The 24,679-nt window shown below is 44.9% G+C and overlaps 1 protein-coding gene across 1 annotated transcript in view; it reads left to right on the top strand.

The window, feature by feature from the left end:
- The first annotated feature begins 19,842 nt into the window (after nucleotides 1–19,842).
- Atxn1 (ataxin 1) overlaps nucleotides 19,843–24,679 on the top strand; it is a 178,057-nt gene continuing 173,220 nt past the window's right edge. The window contains 1 exon segment of the mRNA XM_051170752.1: nucleotides 19,843–19,916. The gene's annotated coding sequence lies outside the window, so the exon portion shown is untranslated.

Genomic DNA, 24,679 nt, shown 5'->3' with positions numbered 1-24,679 from the left:
CATACATGCAGAAGAAAGGCTTCTCACCTTTGAACCTAGAGGTCAGTGACTCAGCTACTTTAGCCTGCCAAGTTGATCCACCCACCGACTCCCTTACTGTATAACCCCATGGTAATTCAGCCAGACAGTAATGCACATCACAGGCTGACAGTGTGACTCAGCTGGTAGAGAGGGCACTTACATGCTCAAGGCCCTAGCTTCACTCCCCAGCACCACACAAACCAAGTCCAGTATATATGCCTATAATCCCAGCACTGGCAAGGTGCAGGCAGGATCATCAGTTCAAGTTATCTTCGGAGTGACTTTGAGACCAGCCAGGGAGAGATGCTTACGAACCGTTTTGAAATCATCAGCATAGAATGCTTAAAACACTTAGTGAGTCATGATTCCTGTTCTGTACTTCGATTCATATGTTAGAGAACAACTCCAAATGCTAGGAAGCCACTCTGGTTGCTAGTGAGAGCACGTGTCCTTTTAAGCTGGCGTGGCAGTGCCTCCCAGGTTTCCAACACGTGCACCCCATGTATGCTCACATGCACAGGTACAATTTTGTACTTTAAAATCCTGGACATAACTAAAAAGAGATGTCTGGCAGAGATCTGGTTTTGTTGTTTATTTTTGTTTATTTTTTTCAATTCAATGATATTGCTCATTTAGAGTGCTTGCTTAGTACGCACGAAGCCCTAGGTTTGATTTCCAGTGCCTCACAAACTGATTACGGTGAGCCATGCCTGTAATCTAACACACAGGAGATGGAGGCAGGAGCATCAGAGTTCAAGTTTACTCTCAGCTTCTTAAAGAGTTCAAGGCTAGCCTGGGCTATAAGAAAAAAAAAAACTACAAATGTGCCTGCTTGTGAGCTTGTCATTTCTTCTGTGGACTAATAATTGTGCCAAGCATAAACAGAGGCCAAAATATATTTTTGATTCTTCTTTCTAAAAAGCCTTGTTATTTTTTTTTTTTCTTTCTTGCCCTAAATGTGTGAGATACAAATGAAAGAGGAACTGAGGTGGACTGGACACATGATAAGGGACTACATCCAGCAGGTGACTGACCATGTTGACATGTAGGTTACATGGCCAAAACTGAGAAGGGATATAGGACACAGTATACATGAGCATTAATGTCATGATAAATCCAGGTAACCATGTACTTGGGTGTGCCTCTAACTGTAGCATGCCTATTTTCAAGTTCAACCACTGAGGTCTTGTGGATGACTTGGACACTGGTGACATGTTCCTTGAGACAACATTCCTCTCCATGGGAACTGGTTTTCCTCACTTTCTATTCCTGAGTCAAGTTCAAATGAACTGGTGTCACTTGCTAAACTATGACAACCCTCCCTCCAATGTTAGATCACTGGCCCTCAGCACACCCACCATCCCTAGTACCATGTATGAGGTATCTAAACCCCAGAATCCCCAGCATCCTCAGCATCCCTAGTACCATGTATGAGGTCTTGTTTGGAAGTAGAGTGTTTGCATCTGACCAAGTAAAAGTGAAGTCCCTGAAGTTTGAGCTGTGTCCTTATGAAAGGAGAAAATTTGGACACAGAAAGCCACTCCAAGTCAGTGTTAGGTATAGGAAGACATAAGGCTGTCCTTACTTTCAGAACATTGTAGATGGCAAGGGGACCATGGAAGCTGGGACGAGGCATGGAACAGAGTCTACCTCCTAGTCTTCCTTGCTCCCAGGAAGTGCATGATAAGCAGGCTTGCTAACACCTTATCATGGACTTCCATTTCGCAAGACAACTAGACAATACATTACCACTGTTGAAACCACCTTAGTTTGTGGCCCATCATTATGACCCTAAGAAATCAGTCCATGTTGGCTGGCCATTTTCTGTACCCAACCTTGTCCCTCTGACTCATGGATTTGAGCTTTTATGGGTGAGCCTGCGCATGGTGTGCAGGTGTTGGCAGTGCACAGTGCAAACCACAGTTCCTGTGGTTTGGCTCCTGAGAGCAAATGCATTAAAGACTAAGCTCAGGCCTTGGGGTTTATTTAGAAGCGGACTTCTTTGTGTTATAATTACCTCACTCTGTCTTTTCCCCTCATACTACACCTTTGTGTGTTTGGGGAATGAGAGAAGTACAGCGGGGCAGCACTCTCTTCCGGCTCACTTATGCAAAGCCCTTCATTTTCTGATTCTCAGGCTTTGACACTGCTCGAGATGATTTGGGGATTATCTGCTAATGTGGGGGCTTGGCAAGCCTGTGATCAGAGAGGGAGTGCTTCTCTGTGCTTTTCGCTTTCTTTGGAGTTTGCATGTTCTTTCTCTGAAGGACACTAGGGCCTCCCCCAGACAGAGAGCTTTCTTCCCTTCTCTTTGGGGAATGTTTACATTATATTAAACATTTGGGTTTTTTTTTTTTTTTTTTTTTTCCTTTTTGAAGAAACTTCCAGTTCAACATGTTGAAATAGTTGGTTCTAATTTATATGTGAAAAAAAAAATTTGATGTGCAAAGTTATTAGAGGAAAGTTATATAATCAGCCATGCCCCTAGCTTGTTAACACAGGAGATCCCGCCTCACAGAGAGCTCCTCGTTGCTTCTCTTTTACGGCTCCTAAGAACTTTCATGTAGTATCCACGAAAACGTATTTGAAAAACTGCTAGGACTTGAAAGTCGGCTACGTTTATAACTATGTCACAAGGAATTGTGTCTCGTAGTGGGAATTTCTTGTCTGTGTTTAACAGTAGAGACAGTGAGACTTCAAGGCGGGGCGGGGCATAAAGTGACAAAGCCAAGATCGAAATTTAGGATATCCAACCTCTGGAATGTTTGTTTTCTGGGTTAATACTGAGGACCACAGCTCAATTCCAATGACCTGGGAGAGGACCAGAAGGGAAAGTGGCATGGTGAACCTGGGATCCCCAAGAAGACCTGGACCTCAGCCAGACTTTAGCCTTGTATGGTGGCACAGCCAGAGTCATCTGAGCTAGACCTCAGTATGCTGAGCAAAGTTAAAACTGTATAGTGAAATGCTGAGGGGTTCAATGACGGGCCCAGGATTCACTTGGAGGCATACAGTCAGCCGTGAGTGAGTCAGTACTTCACTAATGCTGGGTGAGAAGTATTTGGCCTTCCATTGTGAAGCTTTGATAGAGATTTCATATGAACAAATGTTAAGTTTCTAGAATGTCCCTCAGATTCTTCCCGTTTCCTTTCCCTCTTGGCTCTATTGTTCAGCCTGCTCCTTTCTCCCCAATAGCAACTGACTCATTCTCTGGAAGAAAGCGAGCCCAGCCATTCCCTCCAGTCTGAGCCTACCCTGGGAGGTCTCCTAATACCTTCCCTCACTTTTATTTCTTAGCAGGTACTATGATGGATGTCTCTACTTTTATAATATATCCAAAAGCCTCCCCTTAGTCCTCACCCATTTGAATTGCACAAGAATACAAAGATGAGCGTACTTTAAAATAAGTCTCAGCTAATTATACATACAACTGCATTCACTAAATGGGAATATTTTCAGGGCTTCTTTGCTACCCAGTGCCACCTGCTCACAATTTAAATGGGCACAAATTTAGTTCCATTAAACAAAACACAGTGACTCTTCTCCTACAGCACAAAGCCCTTTAGTCCTATTTTGGAGTTGGGGAAACTAACTGTTGTGTTCCCTCGTCAGCTCTGGGCCTGTCTTAACCGCACCACAAGGCTGTTGACTTGCATAGCTTGCAACCTTGCTTTTAAAACTAACAGGCAAATCGGTTTGTTTTAGATTACAGACTTGGTGGCATCTGAACTCTGCGTTCCAGCAAATTAGCAGTCCTCATGGGCTGAGGAAGGTGCACATTGGATTCTTCAGCTCATTAGGATTTTTTTGTTTTTCTAGACTGGCACCCTCTCTTCGCTAGGAACATAATACGGTCACTCAGGATGGATCCATTCATCTGTTATTGATTTCTGATGTCTGTGAGTCTAGACAGGGTGTTTCTTTGAGGATATCAAAGCTAGAGCTACATTCAAATCTGACTCGGTTGTCAAGCTTTTTCCATGCCTGTCCTCCTTTGCTGTCTCAGAAATAGAGCTTGAGAGCTGGGTGTAGTGGCTCACACAAGTAATCCTGGTACTCAATAGGCTGAGGCCCGAGTTTGAGCCCATCATGGGCTACATAATGAATTCAAGGCTAACCTGGGCTACACATCTAAACCCTGTCTCAAAAAAAAAAGTGTGGGGGTGGGGTGGGGGGGAGGAGTTCAAAAACCACACATGAGATATACACTGGCCATGTTCTTGAATAAAGTATTTCCCATCTCCAATTTTTTTTGCACTTGGTGCCTGGACCAGAAGACCCTAGCATTGTGTGACACAAGTCAGGAAGCCCAGCTGTGCTCATCTGTCAAGAAAGGAGGAAACGAGGAAACTGCCTATCTGTCCCCGAAGTCTGAGTTTTTCCTGATCTTCCCACCCCTTTCCACAGTACGACCCCCCCCACTCCCTCCTCCACTCCCACACCCTTGCCCTGCATTCCTTTCCATTTTGTCCATTCAAAAACTCCTTCCTCCCTTAGAAAAGCTAAAAATACAAGCACTGCCTTCCAAGGAGCCTCCCTTATTAGGATCGCATAGCTGAGCTGCTGGCAAAAGGGAAACCTTCATTATCCGGACAGCTCTGAATTGCCTCTTTAGGAGCCTCCCATTCTTTCATCTGAGATGGTCACCCTCACCCAAGCTCCATTATCTTTTCCATGGTATCAGAAGATACCAACATGTGTGAGAAAACCTGATGTCTGTATGTTATAGGGACCCAGTAGCACTCCAGAGCTATGTGTGTAGGATCTGAGATCTTAAAGTACCTGGGTCTTCCAGATATTTTGAATAGGGAAGTGTCACATGTTTGTGGCTGTACTATAGACACAAAGCCTCCAGGATGAGATTCACTCATAAGTTACCAGGAGTGTTCTGACCTGAAAAAAAGTCCCAGGGAAAGGTCAATGGGGGAGGGTCTGGAGCTGAAGTTCTCTGAGCAGAGGTCCTGTTGTGTGTGATCTTGAGCCACAACTTGGCTGCCTGGTCTGCACAGCTGGCTCTGGTTACTGTGGGAACAATGTGAGGAAGGCCTTTGTCAGATTCCTCAGGGCTCAAAGGCACAGCCTTCTCAACACACTAGGTCCTGCTGGCGAAGGGAAGACAAGGAACGGAGAGGACCGTGGAATGGGAGCGTGTGTGGAGAAGGCAAAAAGTTTGAGCAAGACTCCTGTTTTCTCTTGGTTCCAAAGCAAGGCTCAAAGCTGGTCCGTGACCCTCTCAGCATGCAGCACTAAGTCTTAAAGCCCCCAATGACTGTATGTGTGCTAGACTTGACAATGAAAAAAAGAAACTGTCAGTATAGTTTTCCTGTCCCCCACCTCGCTTCTGCTTGGACAGGGTCCCTATTAGTTCCTTGTTCCTGCAATAAAATACCTGACAAGAGCAATTTACTTATGGAAGGAGCCTTCTGGGAAGGGACGTAGACCATCATGGCAGAGACGGCATGGCAGTAGGAGCGCAGCAGTTGGTCACATCAACTCTAGGAAGCAGAGACCAGACCAGAGAGTAGGGCTGGATGATAAAATTGCAAGGAGATCTGCTCCCAGTGGGCCACTTCCTCCAGTGAGCGTCAGTCTCCTAAAACCTCAACAGTGTTCCAGAGCAGGAGCAGCGGTGGCAGTGGTGGCAGCAGCAGCAGCAGCAGCAGCAGCAGCTTCAGGCCAGCGTTCAGACACATGAGGCCCTCAGATGTATTTCATGTTCAAGGCACAACGGGGTCTCACTCTATGCTTCAGGCTGGCTTTGAGCTCCAGACCCTTCTATCTCGGCCTCCTCCTCCATGTGCTGTGCTGGGTTTGCAAGCGCAAGCTGCCAGGCCCAGGGAAACAGAATTTGCTCATGACTTCACATGCCACAATCGAGTCCTCTGGCTCCAGGGTGACAGCTTCTTGATGCTATAGGCCCACATCCGACTAGCACACCAAGGTCTTTAGTGACCTTAGGAGAGGTGATTGGTATTTAGCCCCAAGCCCAGAGATAAGCAAGCAGCTTTACCTCAGGGGACAGAGTTCTCAAAGCATAAAACAGTAATGCTTGAAAACTTGTTCATTCTCTGGGCACGATGGCACACGCCTTTAATCCCAGCACTTGGGAGGCAGAGGTAGGTGGGCCTCTGTGAGGCCAGCCTGGTCTACAAAGAGAGCCCAGACCAACCAAGGCTACACAGAGAAACCTTGTCTCAAAACACCAAAAGAGAAAAGAAAACTTGTTCATTCTGGAGAGCTCTGACTACGTCAGAGTTTTGGGGTTTTGCGGGTAAGAGAGATGGCTCAGCTGGCAAAGGCACTTCCCACCAAACCTGAGTTCTAAATTGAGAACATACATGACGGAAAGAGAGGCATGACACCCGCAAAGTGTCCTCTGACCTCCCCATGCTAGTTATCGCGTGCCCTCCACCACCTCCACCTCCACACGCACACAAATAAACGTAAAAGAGAAGGCTTGAATAAAATAGGGGCTGGACAAATGGCTCTGCAATTAAGAGCATTTGTTGCTCTTGCAGAGGACCTAGGTTCAGTTTTTGCGACCCACGTGGTGGCTCACAACCTTCTGTAAATCCAGTCCTAGGAGGTGTAATCTCCCCTTATGACCTCCTCAGGTATAGCTGAAACAGTAATGCTCAGAACGCATAAAAGTCAATGCCTATGTAAAATTTGCCACGGGGCTCTGGCTCAAGGTCCATTTAGAAGATTAACATGTAGACAATTGAACATTCTTTTTCTCTTGGCATGCTTTCCTACGGAGTTTCTTTGTTTTAGGATATCATGTTGGACTTTTGTGCTTTCATTTAAACTTTTCGCTATTTTAAACACAGGCATGGTGGGTTGGCTTGTCTTATTCCAGATGAAAAGAACTGAAACATTGCTTCTGCATGAGCTTGGGTCACAGTGCTGCTGTTTTTCCGTATGAGGGAAAAGGCACCATAAATTATCATTCTTCAGGAAATAGGCACTGAGCCACAGCGCCTCCCTGCTCGCCCCTCCCCCACAGAATGACGTCAAGGCCTGGGGACATGGGAAAAAAATGAGCAGAACCCAAGCCATAGCTCCACTCCATGTGCACTGCTTGCCCCTTATTTCTAGCTCCCTGCCTTTTTATTCCCCAGTCCTCTCAGAGAGTGCTGAGTTTGAATGCTTCATTTCTGGGAAGAGTGTGTGCAGCTCCTGGTGAACTATTCCAGGTTTACACTTCAAAAACATCACGTGTGTGGCTTGACACTGTTGGTGTCTTTCTTTGCATGAACTATTACATGTGTGTGAATGCATATCTGTGTGGTGTGTGTGTGCATATACATGTATGTGTGCATTAGTGTATACATGTGCATTTCACATATGTATTGCATATATATGTATAGCATGTGCATGTATGTGTGTATACATGTATATGTGCACATATATGTGCATATATGTGTGTGTAAATTGTGCATGTGAATATGCATATGCATGTGTATATTTGTGTATCTGTGTGTATATGTGTCTATTGTGGTCATGTGTATATGAGTATATATGTTTATATGTGCATACATGTATATCTGTGTATATGATTGTGTGTGCATACATGTTTATATGTGTGTGCATATATATGTGCATGTATGTGCGTGCATATACGTATATGCATGCGCGCGTGTGTGTGTGTGTGTATGTGTGTGTATGGATATGGTGGTCAGGGAATGGTTTCAGAACTCCCTCTGGTGTTCTTTCTCAGGGTACTACCCATCTTATTTTTTGAGACTAGAGATACTCCCTGGCCTGAAACTCTGAGTGACTCGGCTGGTGGTTCTGTGAACCCCAAGGATTCTCCTGCCATGCCTCCCCGCTGGCATCACAAGCACACGCCACCACACCTAGCTGTTCTTGAAACATGTATTCTAGGAGATTGAACTCAGGCTCTCATGCTCACCGGGCACCTCATTTGTCAGCTGAGCTGTCATAAATAGTATCTTTCTGCTCCGAGTGCACAGGGCCCCACCTAGCACAAGACTTATCCATGGTCCCCTAGTGGTCCAGAGCACTGAGCACTGCTGGTGTCCCCTCTAGAGAAAGCCTGTTTATCCTGAGTTCTGGGATGAGCTCAGTAAGGTGTGTAAGTGAAGGCTGTCAAGACAGAATGACTGGGTGGTGGAAGACAAGAGGAAAATGCAGCCCGGCTCTTAATGCCATCAATTCTCCTTCCCCTTGCTGAAAGTTAGCTCTCTCCACTATTTGAAGAGAGCAATTTAGATTTATATTAAGGAATGCATAAATAGGTTTCTGTGATGGAATCTCATCTGGAGTGAATGCGGATAGCGTATGCTAATGAGCACACACAGGGCCTGCCTTCCAGAAGCATCTCCCATCACCCCCTCCTTCACCCACTAGATGTCTGAAAGCAAGTCAGAACTCTGGGCTGTGTGGAAAGGTGAACCCCCTTTTCCTGTCTTTCAATAGTACACCTCTCCTTATGGAGCCTCAAATCACTTGACAAGCCTTCAAGTAATTCCAGGAGATAGATTCCCCCGAGGGACCCTTAAGAGCCAGTTTTACATAGAAGCACGTATGACTTCAGTCTTAATCAGAGTATTTGACTGTTTCACATCACTTGACATCACTAGAACCTTCTTTGGTCTGACCCCCACCCCCACCCCCAACACCCTTGGTTCACTCCCTCATTCTTCTTCTTAGAGTTTCCGATGCTCACTGGTAAGATGTCGGAAACCTTTAGTGTCAACCAGTGTGCAACTTTGACCAAGGCACTTTTTCTGAGTGGGGCACAATGTCCTTGCTTAAGTGAGGAGGGTTGCTGCAGACTGTCCGGGGTGAGTCACCACCTCTCTGATATTCTGTAATCTCTGTGGCATTGTGCCTGCTGGGAATCAGCAGCCTCAGATACATGTCCACCTTGCAGAATTGTTCCCTCGGCCTGGTCTGTTTCCTGTCATCCTTTGAGAGGAGCTCAGATTTGCTTCAAGGCATCCAGTCTTGGTAAACAGGCAACACACACCCTGACCTCCGTCACAGCTGCTGATGAAATTTCAAGTTGCCAAAAGTTGTGGGTTTCTGGAGATCCATAGGAAAGTTCCTCAGGGCTGGAAAGGAGAAGGCACAGAGTAGATCCTTCTAAAGAGACGGGAATGCTGGAGTGGTGAAGCTGGAAGCAGGTGCCAGGAATGCATGAACCACACCAGAGGGCTGTTGCCTCTGTCTACCTCGGGTTAGAGGCATCATCAGTGGGACATGAGGACAGTTAACAGGCCACCCCCTCTTCTAGTCTCAGAGGAGTTAGGGTCAAGGCCAATCTGCTATTTCTCATTGTCAAGGATAAGAGGTCCTAGAGGTTTCTAGGGTGTTGTCACAATCCCCTCGTCGACTTTACACAAATCTTTTCCCTACCCCCTCAGCCTTGAGGCTTCAGGCAATCTCAGACTCCCTCTGCGAATACCTGCCTATTTCTCCCTGTTGTGTGTAACAGTTATATAAAGGATATTTCGAAAGGAGAATGCCACGGATTTTGCGTTTTTGAGAACCACTGGTATGTCGTGGGAGAGCTTGTGGGCAAAGCAGCTTGACCTTGGGTGAGTCATGTGATTTCCTCAAACTTCATCTCCTTCATCTGAGAATGAGACTGGTCAGGGGCTCCCAGTGTGTCTTCTGGGATGACTTAAGGTTGAACTAGCAACAGCTCCTCATCCTGTCATTCCTTCATCACACACGCAAGCACATGTGGATCGCCGCCGAAGCCTCTGTTGCTAGAAAGAGTACACATTGCAGAATGGTTATTTCAAGCTGGTGTAGAAAGCACAGACAAAAGAATATATAGTTTTTAAACGTGCAGGTACCGTCTGCACCTGTGGTTACCTAGAGAATTTAATAATCACATATCTAGACTCTTGGGTTTGAAAACAACTACAACCCATCTTCCATGTGCCTCCTTTGGATGTATCTCACTTAACCCTGTATGCCTTGGTGTTCCTGGCTGTTCAATGGACATTAGAAATGCAATCCATTTCCCCAGAGTGTTGGAAAGGCTAAGCCAATTCTCACTTGTTAATAGGATAGAGACGACCATATGGGAAGCACTATACAATACACATTATCGCTGCTGACCTTTTCCCTGCTTTGTAATAGAGGTCAATGACCGTGGAGCAAGTTTTAAAACAGGCTTCTGTTTCTTAGTGATCAGCATGGCAGTCATTTTAGGTTTTACTTTATATATACATACATATATATTCTTTTTCTGAGACAGAGTCTCATGTATCCCAGGTTGGCCTCAAATTCACTAGGCAGCCAGAGGTTTCTGTGAACTTCTAATACTCCTGTCTTCACCTGCCACATCCTAGGATTGCGGGAGCACCCTGCCACACCTGGCTCTGTGGTGAGATGAGGAGCAAACCCCCAGGCACTCCAGTGGAAAGGTGAGGGAGTCTTCAGGGAGAGAAAAGAAAGCACCCCCCCACACCCTTCCCTCACATGGATTCTCAGTTCTCTCCTGGGTTGGATTGGCACCCCTCAAACAGAACAAAGGAGGCACTTTCAGAAAGCATCTTTCTGTCTTGGTGTGTCATCTGCCTTTAACGGTATAATTTGTTTCTGATCTGTGCAGGAGACTCCCTGGAGAAGGCTTGGTGGATGTTGCACGGAGCTTCTGTATCGATCAGTGACATCGCTGTGCTATAGTGGGTGGGTGAGGTCATCCTTATCACGTTACACTACTTGCTGACCTTGAGGCCTATCAGGTGACAATGCCATATAGACAGAATGCCCTTGTCTAGAGGTAAATCAGTGCAAGGGTGACTAATAGTTTTAAAGAAATGACCGCTTCACATGCCCCTGAGGTGAGAGGCAGTTTGTATTAATAAGCTCTGAGAACCCCTAGGTCTTGGCGGCACTATTTGGGGCTGATTTTCAGGAGTCCCTTGATCTGTGTTCCTCTCTTATCTTTTTTCATTAGATTCCAATTTTCCTCTAAACCGCCATGACTGTATAGTATTATTGTCAGTATGAAGTTGAGAGGGGAATGCTTAGACCTTGGAGCTAATGGATCATTTTCCTGCTTTCTTCTTTTTCCTTTTCTCTTCTTTTCCTTACTTTTCTTTTTCCTCCCTCTTGCCTCCCTCTCCCTCACCTGGTCCCTCTCTCTGTCTCTGTCTCTGTCTCTCTCTGTCTCTGTCTCTCTCTCCCCCTCTCTGTCTCTGTCTCTATCTCTCTCTGTCTCTCAGTCTCTGTCTCTGTCTCTCTCTGTCTCTCTCTGTCTCTCTCTGTCTCTCTCTCTGTCTCTCTCTCTTCTCCCTCCCTCCCCCCTTTCCTCTCTCCCTCTTTCCCTTCCTTCCTTATCCTGGGCAGAACAAGAAAGAAAGAAAGAAAGAAAGAAAGAAAGAAAGAAAGAAAGAAAGAAAGGGAAAGGAAAGGAAAGGAAAGGAAAGGAAAGGAAAGGAAAGGAAAAGCTGTTTAGCATAGGAAAGATAATCAAGGAAGGGACCTTGGAAGGCACAGTAACCCCCTTTAATCTGCATCAACACAGCAGCTTTGATAAGAGCCCTGGACTATCTGGCAGTGCTTCTGCTGTCCCAGCCTGGCCTCATCCATGCTGGAAGAGGCAGAAGGCTTCAGAGGACAGCCTTCCAGTGGGTGGCAGGTAAAGGCTGGTGTAGGAGATGGGAAAGGATACATAAGGACAGTTAATTGGGACTCACTAGGCTGCAATCAACATTTTAGCATTTAGTACTACTGGCAAATACCAGTAGGAATATATTTTTTACTCCCCAAATCACAAGTATGTTTTTTTTTTTTTTTTTGACTGTGTCATACTTGCACTCTGGTTTTGAAATCATCCTAATATGCAACTCCTTGTGCTCTGGAGCCCTTCTCTGAAGCAAGCTGAGTTGGCTTTCAGCCTGGATGACATCACATTGGCAGAAGTCAACACTTGTATCCTCTGGCAGTTGGCAAGGCCAATAATTTGCTGGGTTGAATAGCAAGGAGACAGCTTTAACATTTGGGGGTGCTAATAAGCTTGTCAAGCATCTAAGCCCAAAGACTGTGCATGCTTACAATGGCCTGAATTTACTTGATCTTTGTTTTGTGGTAAAGGGGATTGAACCTCCTACATGCTGAGCAAGGGCTCTACCAACGAGCCAATTCTCCAGCCCTAGACTTTGGCTTTGACTTTTATAAAAGATAATAACAACCTGATAATGAGATCAGAAGGGGCATGCCTTTCCCATATCGTCTCATTAGCTCCGACCTCAAAGGGAGTCTTTGTATCAACACTAAAAAGGCCCAGCCTTCCATCATGCCACATTTCTGAGATCTCAGCACTCATCAACAGGGTCAAGAGGATTAGAACCTGGTTTGCATAGTCAGTTCTAGGCTAGACAGGACTGCTCAGTGAGGCCCTGTCTGGAAAAACAAATGCATAAGTAAATAAGCACAAAAGTAGCCAGGCATGGTGGCTCAGGCTGTAAGCTCAGCATTCAGGAGATGGAAGCCAAAGCACAGATACCATGGTGAGGTCAGCCTGGGCTGTATAGTAAGTTCTGGGCAGCCTGGGCTATAGCATGCGACACTGACTCACATGTGGAAAGCATTACAGGTCACCAAAATAAACAAGTAAATAAAAATTTGACTTTTTTATTTACCTAAAGAAGGAGAGGAGAGGTGGGCAAGAGAGGGTAATTAGGACCTGGGTGTGGTGGCGCACTCTTTAATGCCAGCACTCAGGGAGCAAAGGCAGGTGTATTGCTATGAATTTAAGTCCAGCCTGGTCTACAAAGTAAGTCCAGGACAGCCAAGGCTACACAGAGAGGGTAACCAGGAGATGAATATTAATAAAGTGTATTATGTACATGTATGAATATGGTATATTGAGACCCATTAGTATGTACAATTAATATAGGCTAACTGAAACATTTTTTAAAAAGAAATTAACCAATTAATGAAGAAAAAAACAGAAATGTGACTAAGACCAGAGAAGAACGTAAGGCAGAGTATGTTCATGGAAGCACACAAGACGTGGACTGTTACAAGTGTGCCTTCAGCTAAGATGTTTATTGACTAGGGAGGTGGTGATGTGTTGTCAAATGTGGAGAGTACAAGAGCTAAAATCCATCCAGACAACAAAGACAATTGAGGGGTTTGAATGGAGTCCCAAGCTCCACAGAGTCCAGTGTGTGGCTCCTGGTGGCTTCTACTAATTAATAAGCATTAGCCAACTGTCTGTCCCTTAACAGCCTGATGACAACATAATAGCAGCAGTCACTCTTTTCCCTGCTGGAGGGAGAAGGTATTTGTAAAAAGGCTAAAGACAGAAATCAAGAATATCATTAATACTAAATGAAATATAGAGTAAGGTCATGTATGTGCATGTGTGTGTGTGTGTACACATGCGTTCTTGGTGGTGCTACAGAATTAGGGGGTTGAGGGCAAGAGGATCAGGAGTTCAAGACCAGCCTCTGTTACTATAGTGAGCTTGAGGCCAGCCTAAGCTACATGATACCCTGTCTAAGTCTCTTCCTTCCAAATCATGTATCATCAATTAATACATCTCAGTACCCATAGCCTAACATAATACTCCACCTTCCACTAATGGACCAGGAGTGGTAAACCACACACACTTGACCTCAGATGACAGTATAATAATTAGTATTTCTCTTCCAGATCTGGATATATATATATATATATATATATATATATATATATATATATATATATATATATATATAGTGACTTTTTAGTTACTTTTCTTTTAAAATAATCCCAAAATACCATTTCCAGCTTGAGTTTTAAATGGTAGAGTTAGAAATAGAGTGATGGTGGGATGGCAGCCTTTGAAAATAGGCTTCTGCAATCAGTACAACAGCAATTGTATCTTGAAGTGTGTGTGTGTGTGTGTGTGTGTGTGTGTGTGTGTGTGTGTCTGTGTCTGTGTCTGTGTAAGAGAGAGGGAGGGAGGGAGAGAGAGAGGGGGAGGGAGAGAGAGGGAGAGAGAGAGAGTGTGTGTGTGTGTCTGTGTAAGAGGGAGGGAGGGAGGGAGGGAGGGAGATGGGGAGGGAGGGAGAGAGAGAGAGAGAGAGAGAGAGAGAGAGAGAGAGAGAGAGAGAGAGAGAGAGAGAGAGAGAGAGAGGGAGAGAGAGAGAACTCACCCTAAAACCACAGCTCCTCTAATTCTCAGCATATATTAACAATCATCTTTTGGAGTATAGACAAGTTTCACAATTTGGAAGTCTCCCTGTGAGAAGCTAGTGGCATCTCTTACTTGAAGTCATCTTTGGATGCAGGGAGCACACAGCTTTTTATTTTAGTACCGTCAAATACATTCCTTCCTGCAGGTTGTTCAGTATGTACCGTAAAGGGCAGGCACTGAGTGCCTAGGAAATGGGAATATAGAAATAAATACTAGAAACCTTAGGCTATCAGAGCTGGACCATAGTTTAAGGGAACACTTACAAAAATTAGGGGATATCAAAGCCCTTCTAGGAACATGCATGTCATACAGTCTAGGGAATCTGTAAAGCTGATTTAAATCTTTATTCAAGTCAAATTGGTTCGCCTATATGAATTGACCTACTAGATGAGAAACACATAAATAATATTTATTTACCCTCAGGTAATAAATGAAAGAATTAAATGAACTAAAATCCACCCATTGTATCCCGTGGCCCCCACTGTGGCCAGTGTTCTCGAACTGTTACAGTTCTTATGTGTTTGGGTCATTAGCATTGCGCTTAGGTCGGATGAAAGTGCGCTTCTCCACCACGCTTTGATAACTGAAGTAAATGCTGATGGAGATTGTTTAGGGCCGTCTCTCCGCTGCTGATTGCATGCTTGTGGCTCATAATCAGAGTGATGCACAGTAATTGTTAGACTCACTTGCCAGGGCTACATTTTGTGTCGATGCAACTGTCAGCACTTTGAGCCCGTTGTACTGCCTGAAGAGCTTGCCTAGCACCCACTGGGCTGCTAAGGGGAGACTCTTTGCTGAGCACTGTGGGTAAGTACCGTGCCACTATTGTTTGCTTACCCTTGAAAATACTTACCTCGAAAAGGACTGTCTGCTGACTTAGTGGCAGTTGGCTCTTTTTGTGTCTGACAGAATGCTAGTGTGTGGAGACTTGACTATTCAAAATATATACATATATATCTATATATATACACACATATATGTGTATATATGTGCAGGGAGCTGGGGAGCTCAGCTTTTCCCTTTGGTCATGAAACTGACAAAGTTAGCTTTGTCACTTATGTGTTATGTGGTCCAGATAGGCCACTTTTCTAGAGCCCTGTTTCGCTTCTCTGTACAGTAAGGCTAATAGAACTTACTTAGAGAGAAAGTGTGTCTGGGCTAGAAAGGACAGCTGAAATATTTTTTAGGACAGTTGAATTTTGTCAGCAGAAATCAGCTGCTTATTAAATGGTAATGGTCAATATTAAAGACTTTGATGCTTGCTCGGATGATAGGAGATAATATGTCAACTTTCTATTGCTATATTGTACTTTCAAGATAACATATAAAGAAAGCAAGTTTAGGCTGGCTCACAGTTTTGTAGGTTTCAATCCATGATCAATTATGTCCTTTTTGGACCAGTGGCAACTCAGACCCTCATGGTGGGAGCATGTAGATGAGCTGGTCCACTAACCTCACAGCCAAGGAGCAAAGAAGGGAAAAGGAAATGGAGGGTCCTGGAGTCCTTTCCTAGGGAACACACTAGGACCTAAGGACTTTGTTTGTTTGTTTGTTTCCCTGCATCTTCAGGCTCTATCACCTCCCAGTAGCCTCACCCTGGTGACCAACCCTTCAACCTTAGGGCCTATAAGGACATTTAAAGTCCCTAGTACAGCAGATGCCAGATGGATGGTGCTTCCAAAAGTCAGCAGCCCCCAAACTTCCTCCAGTTGTGGAGCACATCACACCAGCAGTTTCCTGACAAGGTCAGAGACATAGAACTGGCTGAGCATCTTGGACTCGACATCACAGTTTTACTTGGCTGGGTCTGCAGAGACCAGATGTGGTAGGACCCATCCTACGTAGCCTTCAACGCATTTGAAGACCACTTTAAAGGCAAACTCTAGTCTGACTATATAATTCAACTTTGAATGCACAGAAGGATAATTATATAATGCACAGGGGGCCTGATCATCTGCTGCTCTGTCCCTGAGAAAGTAAATTGAGCACAGCAAACCTCTGTCCCTATTAGAAGTTCCCCACTGGAAACACATTACCGGCTCCTAGATTATATCCATCTAAGACTTGTGGCAAGCAATTCAGATCATGTCCCACGATGCGATAAATCCTGGTGTGCATTGTCACGATGAGGCTCTTGGGGGTGCTGTCCAGTATACAGTTCAGTGTCTGTGTTCTTACCACCTCATTTTGGTCAAAATAGAAGAGTAGAGGTCTCTTCAAGAGGGGGATTCACCACCATGAATTGCTGCTCAGCCTGCGTTAGCTGAAACAGGGGTGAACCACCAAGGAAAGAACTGTCACTCACTTTTCTCTTTGCTGTGGTCAAATACCTCACAAGAAGCAACTTAAGGGAGAAGGGCTTCATCAGGCTCATAGTTTGAGAGTTCAGCCACCAGAGCAGGGAGATGCTCTTGGATGTGGCCTCAGGAATGTGATGTTACTTCCTCAAATGCAGTGGATCTGGAACATGTGAGGGTAGGGTGGGGGCAGGAGTTGCGATTGGGTCCTCAGTTGATTTCTTTGTTATTCCCTTAGTCCCAGCCAAGACCCAAGCTTACAGAATGGTGTCATCCACATTCAGGGTGTGTCTTCTCCCCCCAAGTTAACCCTTCCTGGAAATGTGCTCACAGGAATAGCATGATTTGGCTCATTTCTCATGCCCTAGGGACCTTTTTGTCCTGCTCAGAAGACAGCACGAATGACCCACCATACACGTATTAGAACGGAGTCACTCACGCCATTGGATGTCACTTGTCATCTCCTGTGTGGACTCTGGTTTCACCAATAAAACTTTATTTCTCATTAGGTGCTTCTCCAGATTTTTTCAGGGTCTCAGCATACCCCATCTTCTCTGCTGCTCCCTGCAAATCCCTCACCCTCTAGTCTTGCCTCCTGGTGGGAACAATGTAAGGAATATTGCCTAACTGACTGCACTGGAGGAAATGCCACCACACCCTTGGACAACTGTGGGGCCATATTCTTGCTCCCCCAGCCTCTCTCCAAAGTGACCTTTGTCTGAAATGTGGCTGATCATTGTTGGAGTTGTGGCATAGCCCTGATAAACCAGAGGCGATCATGGGGCATGACTCATGTGACCACCTTATTTAGGTTTTATCAAATCAACTATTCTCTTTGAGAAAGAAATTAGACCAGAAACACTGGCATTTCACAAACAGTCCTGCATTTGATACCTTAGTGTGGCATGTTCTGAAGTCACTTTCTCAGGTTTTTGAGCTCCAAATAGTGAGAATTAATTTCTAGGGCCACTCAGAACTCTGTAGAATTCAATTCCCTCTGTCCATATCATGAAGTCTGTCTGCCATGCTTTGGTGATAAACAGTGACATTTACTTAATGTTAGCATCCCCTTTGCCTGTCATCTCTGGTCCCCTTTTAACACCTTCTAGCTGCTCACTGGAAATTGTGAGCTGTGATTTCACTCCCCACGGTATATGTGCCGGTTTGTATTCTTCTGCGCTCACCCACTCAAACCCAAACAAGTTTTTGCTGTTAAAACTTACTATATTTAAGCAATCTGCCTTTCCCAATCTTGAGAAACAGAGGAGAGAGAGAAGACACATACTGCCGTTGGTGTGCAGTCATTTCTGATAAATGTGAATACTTGGGCAGATTCTATATGTTCAACAAGTAAATATTTATTGTCTCATTCTTCCAAAGCAATACTCTTGCAGTCTTTTTTTTTTTTTTTTTTCCTCTCATATAAGGCTCGGAATGTAATGGAATGCTTGTCTAGCATGCATGAGACCCTGGGCTTGATCTCTAGAACTGAACAAACTGGGTGGAGTGGCCTGTAATTGTTGTACTCTAGAGGTGGAGGCAGACAAGGTCATTCTTGTCTATCTACCAAGGTCAAAGCTAGCCTGGGCTACCAAATATCCTGTTTAAAAAAAAAAATGATATAGATAAACTTTTTGATGTTAAAAGAGGGTTTTAGTATATCAGCTATAAAAACATCAGTTGGCAAAATGATGATATGAAAACCCTAAAAATACATTAAACCAAGTTATATATGCATGTATGGGGTTTATTTCTATTTCAAATGCTTGTATGTATGCATGGGAGTTGAAAAGAAACTAAAGTGTAAGGGAAAATATTTATACTGGTTCTGAGTGGAACTTTTTCTGATTTCTGTTCCTTGGCTGTCCTCTCCCCACCCTCCCCCCTCCATCCGCATCTATATCATCTACTTGTTCTGCAGTAAACAACTTTATTTTGTTCTCATTTGTCTCATTAGATTGGGAGGTCAGTGCAGTGCAGCTCCTCGAATCTAGGCAAAATCTAAAAGCCTCTCTACAGCTCCCCTCTTGTTATAGACACATAAATGTGTTGAGCTAAAGGGTAGTCAAGGCTGATCTTTTTACTGTCTCCCCTGCGTGCCTTGTGCTGAGGCAAGACTTACAGAGAGGCTGGTCGGATCATTTGCCATTATGCAGACAAGGAAAACTCAGAGGGCTCCCGTGGCTGGAATCACTAAGCTAGGGGTCACGGAGCTGAGAAGTGCACTTGGGCTGGCTCGAAACTTTGCTTTCTCGGTCCTTGTCGACATCTGGCCTATCTTGAGGATAAAAGGGCTGGCTCTTTGTACAAGAGTGAATTATAATGTGTTACTTTAAAAGACCTTGTCGGAGGTGTTGGTGGGCTGTACTGGAGTCTATTTCTGCTACTGTCTCTGGTCATCTTTTCTGTTAGGCCTTGTTCCCCTCATCAGCCGAAATCGCACCATAGATGGCATGGTCTGGGACTGACTGACAGAGTTGTGGGGTGGGTGCTACCTGGGCATGCAAAGACTTCTCTCAGGCATGCTGGGGCAGGCCTTTCCAAATCCGAGAACCCACATTGAGGCTGGTGGGGCACCCTTAGCAAAAACTCTGCACATGGCCTCCTGGCCTCCTGGCCTCCAGGCTTCTCAGCCTCTTGGCCTCTCTCGCCACCTGCTGACTCTTAAGAAATGGGCAGGAAGAGGTTGGGATGGACTCAAGACTGCAGATGATATGAAACCTGCTGGAATAGCTTTGATTCATATCCCCTCTAGACCCATAGAAGCACGTACAAAGACTCTGGAGACTTTTAAAACTCTTGAGCTGTCATGGAGCTGAACTTCTTGTGCTTTCCCTGCGATCGTTCAGCTTCCCTCTGGCCAAACACTAGCATCATCTCAGTTCTCCCCACAGCTGATTGGACCAGGCAGCACTTGAGACAGTGGCCTCTGCATATTACTCAAGTGGCCTTAAAAGGAGGCCTCCATCACTTCCTGCCCAGTCTGTGTTCCCCAGTAAGTGTAGTTACGGATGGCTGTGGCTCCGGATTTAAGCGTGCAGAGCTTTGAGGAAAGAACAAAATAAAGTGACTGAAGAGAGTGGGAAGCTTTAAGAGACCCCCCGAAAAATATTTTCCACATACCACAATGTATATGCCTTGTCATAAGGGTCATATAACTCATGCCAAATAAGTATGTAGGTCATGATTTTCTGTATATGGGTTGCTGAAAGCTGTTTAAAATTCATATCACCAGCCACATATCACCATATGTATCTACTAACCACTGCAGTCCGTGCCCTCCCCAGGCCTACCAACTTGTGCTGATTCAGCAAATGGGCTCCCATTTGCTTCCTAACTCTTTTCCCCTCCTCTCTTTCAGTTTTCCAAAGAAAATAGACCCAATTTTTCTTCTTGAGAAGAAACAAACCTACTGTTGGCAGAGGGTGAGTGAGCTTTTAAGTCTATTTTTTTTTTTCCACGTCAAAATGGTATTTGATACGACAGGGCTCCAAGATCAAGCGTTTGATACCAGGCATGCTCAAGAAGTCTTCTCAGGCTTGGAGTCCGCCCGCCTTTTCTGTCCTCTGCCTCATTTGCCTGGGCCACTGTTAAGAAAGATGATTTTGCTCAAAACTTTTTCTCTACTGCTTCTTGCTGTCCCCTTGTTTCCTCTCATGAGCTGCCCTCGTGGTTGCTGTCACTTTGGTTTGCAGAGAGGTCAACAGCGAAGTGTCTTTCCTTCAGTGACTGGTGTGCAGACATAAGGCTGTGGGCAAGGGGAGACTTTCTGTCTGGTTCCCATGGCTATGTTTTATGAGTGCCATGAGAAAGAACAATTGGTTATTAGCACTCAGTGGGACCTCCCGGGCTATCCAGGAAAGTCCCTGTGTGCAGATTAGATAGCTGGGGCCCAGTGGGCTCCAAGAGACCCGTGACCTCATAGATAGTAGCAGAGCCAGGAGGGTGAGAACAGCATTTGGCTGTTAGCTATGTGGTCCTGTGGAGGGGTGACGGTTTTTAACCCACAGCTTATTTCAAAGGGTATAGATTTACTTATATAATTCAATTGAAATAAAGATAATAATAATGGCCTATTGCCCTAATGTAAATGCTAAAGTAGTCTGTTTGACTTCAGAGTTGACATGCTACCAACAAGGGTTGACGGAGTAGGTGCGCCCCAGACACCATCTGATGTGGACCTCATTGACATGGACATGGGTTGCATGATTCTGTCTAGAAATATGGAAACAAATATCCACTTACCTTAGAGAGGGCAGAAATGACATTGCAAAAAGTGAATACACACACACACACACACACACACACACACACACACACACACACAAATTCAGCTTAGTGGACCAATGGGTTTGCTGGGTTACAGAAAGGTGCTAGCAGCTGTATCACCAGAAAGCCACGCCAACATGGGTGACAACACAAAAGCTTCATCCACGGAGCTCCCGCCCAGCTTGCAAGTGGCGTAGAACTACTGAGAAGTCTCTCATCACCCAGCAGTTGCTTCTTGCTTATGTAATACCATGAAGGGCTCTGTGAATCCTGTAAGTTTAGTGAGCTTCCTGAGCCACTGAATTCTCTTCCTCTTTGGGGAGGGAGAGGTTTTAACTCAGACTAAATAGAGATACAATTGCACATTTTCTTTTACACTCTTCCCAAACCACTGCTTTTGGAGTACCACCTTGTCCCAATGCTGGGACTGGCCAGCACATCTGTTTTGCAGTGAGGAGCCAGCCTGAGGCAAATTTGGTCTATTTTCTTTGGAAAACTGAAAGAGGGGGCGGAGAGTTAGGAAACAAGTGGGAGCCCATTTGCTGAATCAGCACGGGTTGGTAGGCCTGGGGAGGGCATGGACTGCAGTGGTTAGTAGATACGTATTGTGACATGTGACTGGCGACATGGATTTTAAACACCTTTCAACAACCCATGTGCAGAAAATCATGACATACATATTTATTTAGATCATGTTTACAGTCAGCAAGTAGAGAGCAATGAATACAATTGCTCAGATCGCACAGTCCTCTCCTTTTTATTCAGTCTGGGAATCCAGCATATTAAACAGCGACATCTCTATTCTTGGTGGGTCTTCCCTCCTCTATTAAACCTTTGAGGAAATGTCCCCCCAAATACATTCAGAGGGGTATCACCTAGTTGACTTGAAATCCTGTCAAGTCATACATACATACATACATACATACATACATACATACATACATACCACACACACACACACACACACACACACACACACACACACACACACACACATACTCATACAGGCATGAAGGTAACGTGTTCTCCTCTGCCAGATCCAAAAGTCTGTGTAGAATCAGAATCTCGACTAGACTAAATGTACAAGACATCTAAGAGAGGAACTGGCAAACACTGTATCTACTCTGTATTATTCTTCGGGTAAAGAATGAAACTGTAAACAGGGATCTAAGGCCAAAACCCAAAGGAACAACTCTAGAAAGGGACAGTCAGGACCCCCAGAGCCCGTGCAGTACAGCTGTAATGACTTGGCCTGATGCTGAAGTCCTCTGTAGTTTGATCTTGACATTCAAGAGGGATTAATTATGTAAAATACCATAAGTCGCTTGTTATTTACGAATTAGATGCAAAGTAAATTCAAACTGACACCATGATGGTTTTGTGGGGGTTGGGCAAGTACTTAGCCCAAGAAGAAGCAGGATGCTATGCTGGAGCTCAGTGGTATCCTGTTTACTGGGCAGATGGAATAAGACCCAGGGATCCACCCAACACCCAAAATAATAAGCAACAACTTAAAGTAGATCAGGGACTGGTTCTACTTATAAAACACTAGTATCTGGGTTCTGTATCTTGCTGTATAAAGGGCTATGGCACAGGACCAACACTGCACTCAATTTCTAATAGCACTTACCGTAGATGGTATCCCTTTAAGGGAAATCCCGTTCAATGCTCTTGCCAGCCCAGAGACTTTATTTGCTAGAGGCCAAATGGCAGTGGCACATATTTGGTTCCATAGCAACATGTCTGTACAGCCAGAAAAAAATACAGTGCTTGCAGCACACAGTGTATCCTGGGCAGATCCAGGACTGCCATAATGCCTCCTTCGTTTCCCAGCCTATCTCCCTCTGCCCTTTCCCTTCCTGAGGCCTTTGATGACATGGGGAGTCTGCACTTTATTGTCCTTGCTATCTAGCTCTGCTCTGAACACTTGCCTGTGTTCTCATCCATCCTGGAATGGGGTAAGGAGGAAGGCAAAGCCCATGGTATTATTCTCCAGCAGAGCTGAGAACCTTTCAACCTCAGCACAGGAGAGCAAGTAGGAAATGTGTGCTTTGCCCCGTCTCCGTGGTGTGATAGCTCTGCCATAATGACATGGCAAGGACAGAGATTCCTGTGCACTCTAGTCAGCCCTTCTTGGCTGGAAAATAGGCAGTGACAGGGAGCCATGTAAGATTCAGGGAGGCAGAGAGCTCATGTCACATGCTGTGGACCTCTGTGATGGGCACAGTAAGGCTATGTAAAGAAATAATGGTACCCATTTCTCTCCTTCCAGAAGCTTCTGCCAGAGGCACAGATCCTAACTGAAGTTTCATCATGTCCATTAGAAACACTTAGGTTTAAACTAGTGTTTTCCTCTCTAAACTCTCGAAGCAGCAGGTTCTCATACAATAGCCCCAGCTGGCCTGGAGTTCACTGTGTAACTGTCATTGATTTCTTTTCCCATTGCAGGGATAAAATACTCTGGCAAAAGCATCCTAAGGAAGAAAGGGTTTGTTTTAGCTCACAGGTCAAAATACAGTCCATCGTGGCAGGAAAGTCAAGGTGCCATGTGCCCAAGGCAGTTGACCACATTTTACCTGCAGTCAGAATGAAAGGTCAGTGAATGCCTACATCCTGATGCCCACATGGCTTCCTCCGCTTTTACAGCGGTTCTTAACCTGTGGGTCACGACCCTTTCAGGAGGTTAAACATCCGGTTCACAGGGGTCCGATATCAAGATATCTTGCATATCATATATTTACAAATCATAACAGTAGCAAAATAACAGTTATGAAATAGCAATGAAACTAATTTTATGGTTAGAGGTCACCACAACATGAGGAACTATATTAAAAGGTCACAGCATTAGGAAGGTTCAGTGAGAACCACTGCTTTCATACAATCCAGAAGCCTTTGCCCAGGGCCTAGCCCTGCCCACAGTCAAGAGGGGTTTTCCCACATCAACTAATATAACCGATACCATCCCCCACAGGTGTGCCCATAAGGTCCGCCCACCAGGTGATTCTAGACTTTGTCTAGCTGACAGTTGATACCTCTTCAGTAGCACAGGCTAACATCAAACTTGAGGCTGTCCTATGTCAGCCTCCCAAGGGCTGAGACTACAGGTAGGTGCCACCACACCTAACTTCTGGAAGCTATTTTTTAAAAACTTCTGCCATCCATTTGACACCTATCTTGCATTTCTTTTAGGGGAAGTCTGAGCCTCTTTCTAGGCAGAAAGGAAGCCTTTTAGTATGAGATTCAGGACTCTCTTCCTCTCTCACCTCCATATACTTTCTTACTAAATTTCCCCAATGCCCAGAACTGAGCCTGGTGGGTAGTACCTAGGACATCCTATTTTTTTCGCAATGGTGTCATATTCCCATCCTGTCTCCCAAGGATTGTGGTGTATGTGTACTAATATATCCAAGTATTTTTTGTTTTTTTTTTGTATTTATGATTTTTAAAGAAAAGACACATTTAAGAAATTCTTGGGGCTGGAGAGATGGTTCAGTGGTTAAGAGCATCTCCTGCTCTTCCAAAGGTCCTGAGTTTAATTCCCAGCAACCACATGGTGGCTCATAACCATCTGTAATGTGATAGGGCGCCCTCTTCAGGCTCGCAGGAGTACATGCAAGCAGAGCACTGTATACATAACAATAAAAAATAAATTAAAAAAAAAAAAAGAAATTCTTGGTGTATGTTTTTAAATGTAGCTATAAAGTCATAAATAGGGAGTATCTAAAAACTACATGACCATGAACCCTGTACCGTGTTTCACAGTGGCACAAAGATAAACTTTTTTCCCACCCCACTACCAACATTCACTGTCACAGCATTTGCCTTTGGGGCCAAACTTCTCAGTCTAAGCAGTTGTCTTTGGAGCCAGGAAATCAGAGATTTGAAGGGGGGTTTCATTAAAGTGACAGATCTGATAGAT

Source organism: Acomys russatus, chromosome 3 (assembly GCF_903995435.1).
Source record: "Acomys russatus chromosome 3, mAcoRus1.1, whole genome shotgun sequence".
Classification (NCBI taxonomy): domain Eukaryota; kingdom Metazoa; phylum Chordata; class Mammalia; order Rodentia; family Muridae; genus Acomys; species Acomys russatus.
This window is presented reverse-complemented; position numbering and strand designations above follow the sequence as displayed.